We start from the raw sequence: 11,126 nt of genomic DNA on the forward strand, positions 1-11,126 counted from the left end.
CAGAGCGAGGGCAGGCAACTGCATCCCCAGAGTAAAGAAGACGAGGCATATCATGGTCCCTGGTGGGATTTTTTGGCAGTCCTGTTTGCCGTATTTTGTTCAGTCTAGCCATATTCTATACAGGCAGGTTGGCATTTATTATACATACATGGGCATTTATAAACCATGGCCAGTGACAGCCTGAGATCAAATGGAAGCGGACACCACGTGCAAGGGATTGGAAATGGGTTTTCTGCCAATAGATTAGGATAAATAGCAGGAGCTCCACGCACACGCACACACACACGCACACGCACACAGAGGCTGGCCTCTATTCCCTCTCCTGCCCGTGAAGAATAACGAATGCACTTCTCCAAATCATCCATTGAAATTCTGGCCCAGCTCTAGTCCCTTCCTTGCAAGCAACCCATTCATCAGCTCTCTCACGCTGGTTCAATTAAATTCTATAGCACTCTGAGGCAATGTAGCATTGGCTCTGGTGAAGAATTTCAATTCAGTAAACAGGCTCGTAAATATGCTGCTGTGGATAAATTGGCCATCAGTGTGATAGGGAGAAGTAAAGTAAAATGTGTGATTACAGCTAGTTTTTATATGCTAGGAAGCTGCTGAGCCATTACTAAGAGCAAGAACAATGTCTTTGCACCCTGTGCTTATCGGGTGGTTTTGTACCTATTTTACATTAGCTATTTTCAGGCAAATGGTCTCTGTCTGACTGATACTTCTCACTTGGAAAGCTACTTTTAAAATAATCTTGACCTAGATTTTTCTTAAGAACAAAAGGCACATTCAGAGTAAGAGCATGTTTTTATGGTCATGCCATTCCCGTGCCTCCTCTCGAACTTGCTGGAACCCACACCTCATCCAAGAGAGACAAATTGAATCCACAATTGAGGGCTGACGGACAAGTACTTGGGTTTCAGGCTTGCATGGATTTCAGCTGAGCGTTCAGATAAAATGTGCTTCTGCCTTCTCTCACCTGGACTTGTTAGCTGTTAAAAGTACATTCACTTTATATAAAAATCGGGGATGTATTTTGTAGCCGTGTTGGTCTGAGACAAAAAAAAATGCAAATCTCTAGATCTCTTGGCTCAGAGATACCTTTTATTAGGCCAGCTAAGAAAGCACTCAAAAAAAAAAGATCTATTTCTGCAAGCTTTCAGGCACACATAACCCTTCCTCAGGCTCAGGGAAAATTAGAGATGGTCAAAAGTCCCCCTGGGTAGAAAATAAATTTCGTTTTTGCACAGAGGAAGCTGAAGGTGGAAATCCGGTCCTCTGGATCCACGCACGTGTCTTTGTGAGCTGCTCTTTGATGTGCAGATCAGGTCTCATCTCTGAACCACGAGTTCTAGACTTTTGCATTGCTTATGGTCTCGGACCAACATGGCTACCAAGTACATCCCTGAAACATGGAAGATGCCAAATTTTAGCAGGTTTTGGATTTAAATTTCAGTGCTGAACAACAGGAAAGATTTCTACACCTCCCTCCCATCTGACCCCACCAGGGAAGGACTCCTGCCTGATCTGCACATCAGAGAGCAACTCACAACGACACTCTCATGGACCAAGAGGAACCGACTTCCACCTCCGGCTTCCTCGGTGCAAAAAAATGAAGATGATTTTGTACCCAGGCAGACTTTTTACCACCGTTAACTTTCCTGAGCCTGAGAAAGGGTGTGCGCACTGAAAAGCCTGCAGAACTAGATACTTCTTTTGTGATTTCTTAGCTGGTCTAATAAAAGGTCTCATCTCTGAACCGCAAGTGCTAGAGTTTTGTATTTCTTTCTATATAGTAACTTCACAAAGGTTTCAGTTATTTCTTGCAATTGTTTTTTCCACAGCCCAGAAGATTTAGGCCTTATTCATCACAAATTTCACTTCCTGCAAGGCTGGTATTAGAGTCTCAGCAAATGAAGAAGAGAATCCCCTTATTCTGACTCATTAGCCAAATTAAAAATCAAACTAAGCACCAGCAGCTGCTACCTCCTTTCAGACACCCTTTGGGGTGGTGATAGGAGTCCAGTCTAGCGTCTGTTGCCCAAGACATTGTCGCAGAGACAGTGGGCTACAGAAGACCCAGAGTCACTAAATTTTCAGGTCTAGAGCCACAGAAGGATGCGGACCCCACATGCAGTCTCATTCTCCTAGAAGTCCTGTCCAGCTGCCCATAAAGCTGATAGGCATCTTCTTTTGGCCAGTAAAGTTCCCCAGGCACCTAAAAGATACAATTGCAATGAAGGACCCCAGTTTTGCAGCCCCATTTGGATCCACAAAGTAGGTATTTCTTCACCCATCTCAGCACCCGTTAGCCCCAGCTCACTTCAAGGCCCGCATACAACTCTGCACACTTGCTCCAAGTCACCTCCCTACCAACAACCATTAGCACAGTAGCACAACCTCTCCACCCCTAACTTAACCCTTCTTTCCCTGGTTTTGGGACGCTTGAGCTTTGCTGCACTCTGCTTCCTGGAACAAGGCAAAATACCCCCAAGCAACTTTACCTGCTGGCTAACAAAGAATATTGCCATTCATAGTTTCATAGTTTCTAGGGTCAGAAGGGACCCGAGCAGATCACCGAGTCTGACCCCCTGCCATGGCAGGAAAGAGTACTGGGGTCAAACGACCCCAGCAAGGGGTTCATCTAACCTCCTCTTAAAGACCCCCAGGGCAGGAGCCTGCACCACTTCTCTTGGAAGTTAGTCCCAGACTCTAGCCGCCCCGACCGTGAAGTCGCGCCTCCTGATATCTAGCCTAAACCTGCCCTCTGCCAGCTTGTGACTGTTATTCCTGGTCACTCCTGGCGGTGCTCGGGGGAACAGGGACTCCCCCAGTGCCTGCTGGTCCCCCCTGACTAGTTTGTAACAGGCCACAAGATCCCCCTCGGCCTTCTCTTGTGGATGCTGAACAGGTTCAGGTCCCATCGCCTCTCCTTGTAGGGCCTGCCCTGCTGCCCCCTGACCATGCGAGTGGCCTCTTCTGGACCCTCTCCATGTTGTCCACATCCCTCCTGAAGTGCGGCGCCCAGAACTGGATGCAGTACTCCCGCTGCGGCCTGACCAGTGCCGCACAGAGGGGGAGGATCACCTCCTTGGACCTGCTCGAGATGCATCTGTGGATGCATGACAAGGTGCGGTTGGCCTTCCTGACCATGTCCCCACACTGCCGGCCCATGTTCATCTTGGAGTCAATGATGACTCCAAGATCCTTTTCTGCCTCTGCCCTGACAGAAGGGAGTTCCCCAGCCTGTAGGTATGGCGCCGGTTGTTCTTCCCCAGGTGCAGCACCTTGCACTTGTCTGTGTTGAAACTCATCCTGTTCTCATCCGCCCACCCCTGTAACCTGTCTAGGTCCGATTGTAGCCTATTCCTCCCTTCTAGTGTGCCCACATCCCCCCACATCTTAGTGTCATCAGCACATTTGAACAGGTGCTTTTTACCCCCTCGTTCAAATCACTGATAAAGAAGTTGAACAGTGCGGGCCCGAGGACCGAGCCCTGGGGGACCCCACTACCCACGTCCTTCCAGGTTGAGAAGGACCCATCCACCACCGCTCTCTGGATGCGGCCCTCCAGCCAGTTGGTGACACATCTGACTGTGTGGGTGTCTACACCACAGCCCCCAGTTTCTTAATGAGAACGGGGTGAGAGACAGTGTTAAAGGCCTTCCGAAAGTCCAGGAAGACGATGTCCACTGCTCCCCCTGTGTCTAAGGATTTGGTGACCTGGTCGTAGAAGGCCACCAGGCTGGTCTGACAGGACCTGCCTCTAATGAGGCAGTGTTGGTTGCCCCTAAACAATCTCCCCTGCTGGCCCCTCGTGGACATGTGCCAGAATAATTTTCTCAAAAAGCTTGCCCAGGATCGAGGTAAGACTAACTGTCCTATAGTTTCCCGGGTCCTCCTTTCTCCCCTTTTTAAAGATGGGAACCACATTAGCCCTCTTCCAGTCCTCTGGCACCACACCAGGGCACCACGAGTGCTCATACAGCCGTGTCAGGGGTCCTGCAGTGACCTCAGCCAATTCCCTCAGCACTCGGGGGTGGAGATTGTCTGGACCAGCTGGCTTGAATACATCCAGTCCTTCCAGAAGTTCCCCAACTAGTTCCTCACTGACCCTTGGCCTGGGTGCGCCTCCCCTGGGGCCCGAGTTTCCCTTTGATCCGTGTTGGGATTACCTCCCTTTGGGCTTGGAGGATCGTCTCCTTAAGGAGCGACCACTCTCCTTGGACACCCGGCTCCCCTCCCCTCCAGGACCTCAGTGCTTCCCTGACTATTCTCCTTAGGTCATTGAAGTCCGCCGTCCTGAAATCAAGGGCTGCTGCCTTGCTGTAGGCCTTTGCCACCTTGCGCTGGATGATCAATGCATTGAAGTGGTGTTGTGGCCATGATGATCAGGAGATCTGTGAAAGGCAAGAATTTTTGTGGGCAATATCTTTTATTGGACCGACTGTGTGGTTGGGATAGACATAGGCAAGCTTTTGGCTGTCAGTGTGCTTCCTCAGTGCAAAACAAGTAAAACCCTGGGTACATTACACAGTGTTTCCCCATGCATTGTACCATTTACCCAGATCTAGGGCAGCAGATTCCTTAGACCAGTGGTCTCCAAAATGGGGTGCACAAGATGATCCATTGGGGTGCGCAAAATGATTCTTTGGGGTGCAGGAAGAAAATATTAGAACTTCTATTTGTTCTTATTTTTAGATAAAATATAAGAAAGAAATTAAGCTTTACTAATATTTAATATATGGATTGACATTGGCACCCTCACTTGGTCCATATGTCAGATGGTCACATATCACGTAGGGTACATGAGGTATCCTGAAGGAAGAGTGGGAGGGGTTGACAGTGGTGCCCTCAATAACTATACATATATTGGGGATGCATACTCAAAAGTTTTTTATGATAGGGGTGCACGATCAAAAAAGTTTGGAGACCACTGCCTTAGACAGCCAGGAAAATTCACCTGCAGCTCCTGCACATTATAGCTCAAGCTTTCAGTGTTCTTGCAAAGTTTTATTCTACACATGTGAACACCCCAGATCTACTGGGAAGCCTGGCATGCTTCTTCCATAATTGCCTTTAAACAGTGGCAAAAAGTCAACATAATGCCTTAAAACAGTGGATTTCCACCTATTTTCATTTGTGGACCCCTACACATTTTCAAATGGAGGTTCAGACCCCTTTGAATGGCAAGGGTGGGTAGTCACATACTTTTGACTGATCAGACTGATATTGCAGACACTTTAGACATAGTCCGTGGACTCCCAGGGGTCTGTGGACCACAGATTGAAAACCACTGCTCTAAAACCATGAATGCTATTTTCCCAGTACAGCAAGGGCTTCTGAAAACCACTGATCGTTGTATGACAGCTTGAAAGGAAAGTTCATATAATTCTGCTTGGGCATAAGCTTGCCAGGGGCATCTGTTTGCTTAGCAACAGGCAGGAATATACTTCCACTGGATCAAGGAAGGCACAATCTGAGCCACTTGCCTGGAGCAAGGAGTCATATGAAAGCTTTTATGTAGCTTTGCAAAACATGCATATCACTCCCCTTGTACCTGGTAATTTTTCTTATATCCTGTTTTTATTTACAGATGAAGTTTCACACCAACTTTTTTCCCCACATGCTATTTATCTCTGCTGCACCTACATCGCTCCCAGTGATGAAAGAATGGGAACTGTGATGCCCCAAAGCTGGTCTAAACTATGCTATTGGTCCAAAAAAATGATACCACCCACAAAATACCTTGCTTCTTGCATACGTAAAAAAGTGATTTATAAGGCTTACGCCACTGTTCATTGCCAAGGTCCACCCAGAGTCTGGGACTATTAGGACATTTTGCAGTTGACAGATTTACAAGGAACTTCTAGCAGGTTCCAAGATTTACTTAGCTCAAACACACAGCTTTTCAGGTTCACTCATCATCTTTTCCCCTCCTTAAGGAAACTCCTTTTCTGCAGGATCAACATAAACATCTGAGTCCATAGACCAAATGCTTATATCACACAGGATCTTTTCTCAGACCCGAAGAGACTCCTCAGACGTGGTTCTGCCACCACGCCCTTGTTCCTCTGCTTCCTCAACTCACAGAAAGCTTTACTCAGTCACGCTGCTGCACTCCTGGTCCTATGGGAAAGCAACTCTCCTTGCAGCTTTCAGCTTAGTCTTCCCTCCCTAGCTTTCTCCCTGGAATCCTTTAACCTCCTACAACCAGCTAATTATCCCCTGCAGCTGGCCCAGTCCTCCTCCCAAGCTTGCAATCAGTCACTTACCAGCTGGGCACATCTCATAAAGACATGCAGGCTGCTAGAAGCCCTCTGCAAACCCTCAGCCTGGTTCACTGTTACAGAGCGGTTTTTGGTAAAACGTGCCTTAATAAAGTACTAGTTACAGGCCACATGGGCAAGATGACTTGGAAGTGGTCCATGCCTTGGACTGTTGCTTCTGATCTAGCCACTCTTTTTGTACGGGTTAAACTTGGTAGGATCAGAAACTCAGTGGTGGGACTAGTAACTTCCAATCTCCTCCATTCAATTCCAATTAATCTTTGGTCTCACACATTTGAAAGTCTGGGAGAATTGTTGGTGGAGGGGGGTGGGAGTGAGGGATTGAATTACTGCATCTCCTGTTTGGTTGGTAGTAGATTATACTGTTCCAGTACCACATATTGATTATGCACAAGTATTAATTCTGTCTTTTCTCCAAATTAAGCCAAAAGAACCAAGAACATGTGGTTACCACATGAATAAAGAAGTAAAACAAGCACATCAAATACAGCTCTTTCTAGTATGTTTTGCCCAACATGTCAACATGATGTTTTTTTGCAGGAAAGAGAGGTAGACTACAGCATGCAACTCCAGGACTTTCAGTGTTTCAAATGTTGACATGTTCTTTCTTGGAAGAAGTTCCTCTGCAAATGAGCAGTTCAGGAGTTGCTATTTCAGCACAGTTGAGCATCAAGAAAGCTCAGCTCTAGGTTGGGAGGGTAGGCCAGAGCACCTGATGGTGAAGAGCTGGTTTGCAAAGAGGCGCCACTCCCATGGCCTTTTAGTTCTAGCAAATAAAATATACCTGTTATCTGGTAGCAGGTCCTATGGGCAGGATTAGCTGTGGACTTGCTGCTCATTTTTTCAGTGCACTTTGTAAGTTCAAAACACTCCAGGTTGCTACTTTCTCTGCCTCTTTGACAAAAATTATTAAAAAAAAATGACTCAGCTCTCAGAGTAAGAGTCCTTTGCATTGTTAGCCTTTTCAGCCTTGTTTTCAGTGTTTTTCATAAGAACAAGGCACTTCACATTTCCAGTTTTCTTATATCCTATTTCAGGAACTTGAAGCCAAACAAAACTCACCCTTTCAATGAAGCAGTGGGTTGCTGGTCATTTCCAGTCCTTCAAGCCTCTCCCCCATCTCCAATGATTCACGTGTTATCCAAAGAAGGATTTGGAGAAAAAGGAAAATGGAAGTACAGTGGGAACCCACAGGATACCTTATCCAAATGATATGCTCCTGTTGAGATCATAGATCCCTCAAAGTACTCCACGCCAGCAGGGATATGTCCTCTGACTGCTGCGTTGTTGGCTGTTGGGGATCATGTGGCCTCCTGTATCTTCTCATGTTTATATATGGTTTTATGTCATGCCTTTTGGCTCTAGGCAAATAAGTATGCAAATGAGAGAGCCCATATCACCTATCCCTGAAAGGCCAAGCTGTCTCCCTTCAGTGTATAAGGGAAAAATGGCAAAGCTAAGCTGCATACTGCAACACTATACAACTGTTTAGGGCAGTGTGTCCATGCAGTGTGCAGGGATATCCCAGTAATAGGTGCATTGTGAAAAAGTGGTGGGTGTATAGAATGGGCCTATGGGACCTTGAGAACAATTGGGTGGCTTGTCTATCAGGGGTGAAAGTTGCGTGTTGTATGCCATGTCTACACCATCCTTCAAGGAGTGTTCTGGTGATCCTACATCCACAAGTCATCCTAAGAGCCAGGGTGCAGGGAACTAGCTAATATATTATTTAGCTTTTGCAGAGATGCTTTACATTCCTTCCCAAACCACCCAAACTGCAGTTGATAAAGGCACATGATGAAGGCAAGGAAAACCTATTTCCAGAAAACTGAATCTAATGTATTTAGTGCCTTTGCCTTTCAGTGGGCACATCTACATGTGCAAAAACTGCTGGATGGGTTTACTCCACAGTAATTTACTGTGGAGTAAACCCACGCTGAGCAGGCATCTACACATGCAGGCATTTGGGAGCTGATTTGTTGCTCCTGGCAGTAGTCTGCTCCTGCCTTCTATGGCCTTGCACCTGCCCCGAGGCTAGGGGCCATCTGTAAAAGCCAGCCTTGTGTACTGCTCCCTGGCCATCTGCATCCTTGGCCCACAGCAGGATAAGAGACTTGGCCTGTCCTTGCATGTCACCAAGATGAAGGTTCTCCACCCACCCTGGCCAGGCCAGCTGAACGTCCCTCGCACTATCTACATAGATGGAGAGGCTCTGCAGTACATGGAACGCTTTCCTTATCTTGGCAGCCACCTCTCTCAGTTGGCTAACATTGATGAAGAAGTCCAGCCCCGGGTAAACTGTGGGTCCCCTGCTTCAAGCTGCAACAATGTACCTTTGAAAATAGAGATCTTTGGAGGTGAATGAAGGTCCTGGTTTATAAGGCTGTCGTGCTGACCACCCACTTCTGCTGTAGTGAAGCCTGGACCATCTACTGATTTCACATTAAGACACTTGAGAGCTTTCACCATTGGTGTTTGCACTGAATCCTGGGGATCAAATGGGAAGACTGCTGTACCAATGTGAGCATCCTCCAGGAAGCTGTTTTCTCCAGCATTAAAGCCTTGCTCTTAAGAAATCAACTGCAATGGATGGGCCACTGCATCCAGATGTCTGAGAACCCTCACCAGATTCTCTTCTCCCAGATCTCTGTTGACTAATGCTCAAAGGGAGGTCTAAGGAAATGGTACAAAGACTCACTCAAGGTTGCCCTCAAGCATGGAGACATGGACACCAATGGCTGGAAGGAGCAAGCTGCTGACAGTTCGGCATGGTGCCAGCTGGTCAAACAAAGCGCGTGCCACTTTGAGGCCAAACAACTCCATACTGAGTTGAAATGGCAGTGGTGGAGGAAGGAGAAGGAGACAACCTGGGGCTACAAATCCCACTTCCCCTTTGTAATAACATGCCCCCATTGCTGAAGACTGTGTGCATCCAGCATCAAGCTCCTCAGTCACCCAAGCACCCATCAAACCTACCGGACATCATCCTCGACTTGGAGGGACTTCTACCACCGATGACCATCTGCATCCCTGGCCCAGAGCAGACTGCATTCTGCTGCAACAGCATTCTGTAACTCTGTTGCCAGAACCTGTGCCCATCGTGTAATGCCAGCAAGAGCCTAGGCCATGAGGATGTGCAGCTTCTGGCAGTGTCCTGGGGTGCGGGTTGCCATGTGCCTGACTGCTCAGGCAAAGGCCTCCTCTGGGGAGGAGCTGGAGCTGCTGAGGGCCATTGGTGCCATGGCCAGGCTCGCCTCCTGGGTGAGGCTGCATACATGGTGTGGGAAGAGCAGAAGCTGGTCTGGGCTTCTGGAGATTCTTGATGAGGCCAGGTGGGGACCATGGCAGGACAATCTCCTGGTGCCCTGAGGGGCCCTCCCCCACTGATGCCTTGTCATGGCTGCCAGGCTGCAATGAAAGATCAGGGGAGCCACACATGCTGGAGAACAAGACATAGGTCTGGCCAGGATCCTGGGGCATGCATATTTTGTTCAACTCATGCATAAAGGGCATGGACTTGCAGGCAGCCCCCAACTAGCAGTTGTGGTCAGTGATAGTGATCCACTGTGCCCACAAGGTCTTGACCTTTATGCAGCTTTGGGACACTGACCAATCACACTCACCCTTCTGCATGCAGTTTGACAGACCATCATAGACATGGGCATTGGGGCACCTGCTCCAGGCAAACTGGCTGAGGACCTTGCCCTCACCACATAGTGCCACAAGGCCTGGAGTCTCATTCTGGGACCAGTTACAGCCCTGGAAGGTGGCATGTGGCATTGGGGACAATGCCAACATGGCTTCCCTAACAGCCTGTTAGACCTCCACGGAACAGTCTGAGTGCTGCTGGGCCTGGGCAGGTGCCCAATGCAGGGGCATGGCATGAGACAGGCAGGCAGGTAGTGGGGCTGTGCTGGGGGACAACACCAGGATCCAGGCAGGTTGCTGCGGCTGGCTGGGAGCCACTGGTGTGGGACCTGGCTAGAGACTGACTGCAGGTGGCCCAGGGTGCTGCCAGGCCTAGTCATGTGCCTACAGTACCCAGTGCCATGAGACAGTATGGGACAAGTAGGAAGGTGGCAGGGCTGTGCCAGGGGACAACACCAAGATCAGGCAGGCTAATGCAGCTGCCTGGGGGCGGTGCATGACTCAGTGGCCAGAGGCTGGCAGCAGGCTGCAGGCCCAGGACTGCAGAGTCCCTGAAGCATGTTAAAAGCCTGGGACTGAGGCAGGAAAAGGGGCTGAGGCTGAAGAAGCTCAAAGTCCCATAACCCTGAGGCTATCCTGGAGGGTGGCACCTCTTGGTGGAGCTGACCAGAAGTAAATTTGCTACCGCTTAGCATCTACATGTATGTTACTGTGCAGTAACTACTCTGCGGAGGAAACCAGATTACTGTGCAGTAAGCATCTGCACATGCAGACAGTGATGCTTACTGTGCAGTAATTTGTTCCATTGTGCAGTAAAGCGCCTCATGTAGATGTGCCCAGTATGCTCCAAAACACATGATTTCTAACTACATTGTGAACTTCCTTTCTCACCTTCCAGAATCACTTGCACATTAGTATCTCGCAGGCATTCACACCTCTCTCATGAAAATTCAGTTCCACATTAAACCTACTCGTACAAAAGCTTGCAACATTGGGTTTTTTCCCCTCTTTTTTGATGTTACCCAAGTTATCTTTTTAATGAGCACAAGCTACAATAAATGAAATGGAGGAAGCATTCTACTCCCGAATAGGTCATCAGTCACTCATCATCCATCACTCCACATGACAGCTCACCTTTCCTGATGCTTCAGCACATTGGCGATAGCCTGGGGAGCAGTTTGTTCAAAAGCT

Source organism: Crocodylus siamensis, chromosome 2 (genome assembly GCF_052110815.1).
Source record: "Crocodylus siamensis isolate JL-2025a chromosome 2, ASM5211081v1, whole genome shotgun sequence".
Taxonomy (NCBI): domain Eukaryota; kingdom Metazoa; phylum Chordata; order Crocodylia; family Crocodylidae; genus Crocodylus; species Crocodylus siamensis.